This window comes from Varroa jacobsoni, unplaced genomic scaffold (assembly GCF_002532875.2).
Source record: "Varroa jacobsoni isolate VJ856 unplaced genomic scaffold, vjacob_1.0 contig01870, whole genome shotgun sequence".
Classification (NCBI taxonomy): domain Eukaryota; kingdom Metazoa; phylum Arthropoda; class Arachnida; order Mesostigmata; family Varroidae; genus Varroa; species Varroa jacobsoni.
The window spans coordinates 23,649-29,648 of NW_019214712.1; positions in this window are offsets into that span (position 1 = coordinate 23,649).

The following is a 6,000-nucleotide window of genomic DNA, read 5'->3' on the forward strand; positions in this document are numbered from 1 at the left end:
TTCTGGTTTTACGCTTTTTTAGGCCGCAAGTCGTCGTTCGAGCTCTCGATCTCCCTCACTCCGACCTCTTCTTGCACAAAGCTGAATCAAAGAATTCGCGGCTTTAGACATGGTACCGGCATCGTTCTCTTTTTGTTCTTCGTGCAAACGATATCTAGGCCAGGTAGCCTTCAACAACAGCTGCCTGCTGCGGTACCAAAGTACCTTATATTATGCTTACCCCGTCGTGCTGTCAACGACCCCACTTACCTTCCAACCGTGTTCGGCGAAGATTCTTTCTAGCACTAGTCGGCGCCTTCAGTTGATTCTAACCTGTCTTACTTACTTAATGAAGAATAAAACACCTAGCAGGATGTCAAAAATAGAATTTCTTTTATACTAACGTCAACGCGCTAAACATTTGTGGCACTGGGAACATGAAAGTTGCGTGATATTTTTTAAGGCAAGGCGAGTGTGCAGCTGCAGGCCGAGGAACTTTCCCTGACGCACATACAAGTACTCTAGCAGAGAAATGTTGGTTCATTTTGTAATATATTTTTCATTTGAAACTGAAATCCAATTAATAAATAGACTTTTTAACAAAAGATACTGAAGTAAATAAAAAGAAATGTAGACTAACATTTAAATCAGATAACTTGTGTTCGGGGACATACGCCGAACATACAGCTTAACTTCCGACTGCTAGGAACTTGTAAGCTAAGAACAATTCAGTACAGCGTAGTTCAGAGATATGGTAAATATTTTGTATGTTTTGCTTATTGCAATGCACTCAATTTGTTTTTTTTTTTAGTTTCGTAGGTTCTGCCGTAAGCGTTTAGAAGTACTGAGCGTTAATGTATGGACAGAATACAATCACAAAGACACAGAACTACTGTAAATAATTTTTTTTTATTAGTTAACATTGTTTATTCCGTGTATGACATATAAAGGGTAAATTTAGTATATTTCAGTAAAAATCATTTTTAACTTTAGTAAGACTTGAACATTTGGAAACATGAATGAATCTGGTTATTAGCAAGTGTATGAACGTGTTACTACAACAAGCGCAACAATTTTGTAAACTTCTAAAATATTGTAAATGCAATAGTACTACTTTTTTTTTTTAACATAAAAGACGACCTTGAAAAAATTAAATTGAATATTGGTATACTCAAAGGCGTTGTATTTCCGTTTGTTATCCTAATGTGCATCTTGGTTAATATATCTCGCTGACTTTGGCTATTACTAGATAATATATGGAATATATCGCTTACTACGATCGTTTATCTGTCCATATTTGAGATGATCATTGATTTTTCCTTCAACATCGTTAACTGTACGTTTGATAGCACAGGTAGACCTCCTTCTTACTTTGTGTTCATTTAATAAAGGACAGGTGTTACGTAAGCACCATGTACTTAATTAGACGAAATAATAACACGGTAAATACACTCGTTGGCTAATGCAACATCGTCATGTGAGTACTAGCCTTATTGTTCGCTTGGTCCACCCCGCCAACGACGTCAGGGACCGACATCTTGCCGTCGTTACAACACTCGATGCTGGCGCCTGGGCTGAGGATGGTCGACAAAGCGGCCGCTGCGAGCGCAGCAGCTCCTCAGGTGGGCAATTGCTCGAAGAACTTGGTCGTTTAGGTCCATCTGCCCGAACACAGTTGTCTGCCACCCCGCCTATGATGCGATTCAGCCGCGCATCTAGAAAACAAAAAGAATTCAAAATCAAAGCTAGACGTTAGAAGACATAGGAGTTAAACATACTATACGAGAAAATAGCATAATGGCGATTAAAGCTCAAAGTACTAGCTCTGATGACCAATACATTGCACAATTTCATTCTTACTATCTCTTTGTGTTTCTTATTAGAAGCGTATGTGCGGGCAGGTACGTTTGTTGAGTGGAGTGTTTTTTGCGTCCCCAATTCCGTGATCCTAATTGTGCTTTTCGAGTCCAGGAGCAATGTCAGTCGGTCAAAATAACAAAGGTTCCTAATGGTACCTGCTGCCAGTCCACACACGACAACCTTTAACTACGGCGACGCCTTACAATAATACAGCAGGTCTCGGAAGTACCAGCTATTTATTGGCAGCAACAGCTTTCGTGGCTTCAATTACCCCCTGATAGGCCTCTGCGCAATCTTGCCAAAGTGTAGGTAATCTAGTTGTGTAATGTTAAATACCCGTTGAATAGTGCATGCAAAATATATATATAATGTAAGTTCACAAACCGTATTCGACGCACGAAACAGGCAGCGGTTCCAAGTGGAATTAGTAAAGGAACACTAAGGTAAAGGTTACTTATATCAGGTAGCCTGTATAATAGTCAGAGCAAGATCACAAAAAGCTAAAAGGCTCTTCGTAAAAATAGCAACATTCATTGCCTTGCTACGGAAAGCGAGAACCTAAGCGGGCCATTAGTAAAAATCTATCATAATTAAATTAAACCGCTTTGTTTACCAGTGTTACTTCCAACAAAAGAGATGTCTTATCAGTGGCCAGTCATCAAGTGGTACTCGTAGGTTACCCATTACCAATAAGAAGTGCACAAATTGAGGGAACAACAAAATTGAAGAAGGAGATACATCGTTTATTCATTTTTCTACTGACTTTCTATCGTATATATGTGACATATTGGCATCTAAAAGTCGTTCAAGGTAGGACGATAGTGCTTGTGCTCTTGTTCACGCATTTTTTTCATAAAAATCTCAGCGTTTGTTGGTCCCATTGCTCTCGCACCGCCCGCTACGCCTTCCGTTCTACTAGTCTCAGCACGCTTCTTCAATTCAATGGATCTTTTCACCCACAACTTAAAAAGGTCCGTCTATTGGGACAGTCTTTCTTCAGAGGGAAGGCAGGAAGCGTGAGAGCAGAGACCAAAACTTGCAGAGAGATGGTTCCAACTCTACTCTCGATGCATTAGTTTCAAGAAGAGGTGAATAGGAGATTTTTGCAATTATGTGGTTTCTTTACCCAGATACAAGCACGTATAGAGTTAAGCACACACATACATGCACTGCTCTCTAAAGGCAGGACATTCAATAGCTTCCCCCTTTTTAATTTTAGTACTTGCTAAATCGTTTTACTTACTGTACTTTTCCCAGTCACGTTTTCCGTTGCGTTCCCATTTCATAGAGATGTGATATAACAAATTTAACGAGGCTAATATTTTGAGACGAGTCTAGCCGCATCATTCACATGAAGGGTAGAGGTTTAAGAGGTGGAAATTGACGGACGAAAGCTCAATAAACTCATGGACAGCACAATATCACTACCTGCGTTGGTCGACGCCTAAGACGCTAGTCTTTTAGAACCATGTTGCCTAACCAAACACTAATGTCGCCCACACTTTGAGGTCTGGCGTCTCGTTTCGGTTCCTCCCAAACGACAGCTTCGTAGGCCAAGCTCAAACCATCGCCGACCGTGTTGAGTTTTCCCGTCAGCTCTCGAATGGATTTCGCAAGCAGCGACGACCGGTCGCCAATTTCGTAGGCCAACGGAGTTCTCTCAAAAAGCTTAAGCGAATACCTTTCAAAGAATGCGCTCGTCGCTCTGACTGGCTATAGGAGTGGGGGCGGGCGTGCACTGTGGAAGAGTTAACTCGAGAAGGGCAGCTTGTGATAAAATGAATTTCCATATATTGGAAACGGCTTAGCACGTACCCGGTCATAGTTCGACTGCCGACGACCAACAGCGTTTTGCTAGGAAATTACACTTTATATATACCTTAATCTTTTATATAAAGCTATGGCTTAAATAGCCGTTAGTGTCATTTAATTGTTCAATAGGTCGGATCAGCCACGTAAATACCGTTTGGCTTAATGGGTATCAGCATAAACATACTATCTTTCAGTAGCTTGTGAAATTATGTGAATCACAGGATGTAACCATTTGCTAGAGCGACGGAAAATAACGCAAGAAAACGCAAATTCGACGCAAAGGATTCTGACATTAGAACTCGGGACTGTTTCTCAGTCTATAGAACATATGGTAGTATAGGCTTTACGAAGTGTGTATGATTATTTTCTACAGGGAATGAGCATGAAAAGTGAAGGGAGCGCCTTGGAGATGCTACTGCGTCTGTTATAGATACGGCTGAGCCTGAAAATCGTAACATGTGCCATGTTTGGCCGTCGTCCATTACAAACGCCGTTGCATCTCATTCACCGTTACTCTGCTTCTTGGTAGCGGGCTTGTCTCTTTTCCGTTCACTCTCTGTGCATCATCCTTGGTCAGGCCTTTTCCAACCGCCGCGACGCGGTGTCCGCTGGCCGCGTACTTTGCCATGCGACGCCGGCTAAGCCCTCCATCATTTACTTGTCATTGCAAGCTCTGAAGGCTTCCATACACAGAACGTACGCACACAGCGCACAACCGCCTCCAAGTTCTTCGTCATCTATATCCTTGAAGGCACAGCAAGTCTCTATAGCTTGCGGACGGGGCAGTCTTAAACTTCTCAGGCAGACATAGCTCGTAGCCTCAAAAGACTCATGCATTCTTCTCGAACAGGCCGTCATAGGTAATGGTTCTACAGCTGATACAGTCTCGAGCCAGCAGCGCAGTTTGGCGTGTCGCAGCAGGATAGCACCACGCCTATGTGCATAAGGGAATACTTTTGTTCCCGGAGGGCAGAACGGAAAGCTGCGGACAGCTTCTTGTCTAACCTCGTGATAACTTAGAACTTTACTAGCTATACATTAAGCAGGTGCATATACCAACACGTGCAGTCGCGCTTCCACATGAACACGTATAGAGCAAAAACGCAACTTACAGGAAGACAATATGGGCGAAAAAAAGTAAAGATATTCGACCATTCTAGGCGACCCTTTCTACTGTTGTTTTTCCCTTGCCATTCTTTTCTCTTTTCTATTTTTTTTTCTTACTACTTGTTATCTCGTACTGCCCTTGTATTTAAACTGCGTATACTTCAAAACCTACGCATTAAGTCGTCGCCTATGGTACCTTATAGCCTGGAAAAGGAAAATCAAAAGACGCGAATAAGTTCTGTGCCAAATACTACAGAAACTACTACATGCGTCGTCATAAGCTGCTCAATTGAGTGATATCGACAGAGGGTCGATCGAGTGTAATATCGAAATTTCGATATCTGAGGAACACTAAGCATGTAGTCAGACAGACAAATAAATAAGCCTACAGGCTATGACTTTGCTTTTTTGAACGCTTCTGTCACCTGTATCTATATGTTATGTGAGAGAGGAAGCTGCCTGGTGGTTTCGGTGCACAGCGTAATTATAGCCGTTAAAATCTTGTCCATGTCTCAGGGTCCGAGGCGCGCTCTGCGTTGGACGGCTGTATTCAGGCAGTGAGCCACATTAGTTGGAGGGCTTGTGCTAACTAGCGATAGGCAACCGAGCAAGTCAACAGGACCGGTAGCCAAGCGCCAAAATGACGAAGCCAACTAAGGTTGTAATGCTCGTTGTAGTGGAACTGCTGCCAACGTCGTCTTCAGCTGCCATCACTTCTAACAGTATCGCAGCTGGTTTAGCATTGGCCTGGTGGTTACTATAGACACGATGCCTTCAAAAGTCGGCCGATACGAACAGCATTTGTGTACGCCCTTCCTCTAACGATGTGTCAAGTTGGAGGACCTCTCTGGTTCCTAGATGTTTTCTTATACACCACTTTCCCCAGTTTGCCTCTTACCCTTTAGGACAGTTCGAATCAAAGGCTTAGCAGAGGGTCCGATAGTCTTCTTCCAATGCTACGATCCCTTAAGTCCCATTCAGCAACGACGGGAACCGAAACCAGTGCTCTGACAGCGTTGCCATCGTTCTCGTCGTATCTCAATGTACGCACTCGTTCACAAGAGTACACTAGCTGCAAATCAACTTACATCTTTTTTTCTCCCAATTTAACTTGCCTAGCTGGCCGAGCAATCACCCAGTGGTGCCCGCACCGACATGGAGGCGTAAAGTTTAGCAATTGCAACTACTACAGGGCTTGAAGTTGGTAAAAGGAATTACATTTGAAGCTGTACCAGTAGCGTC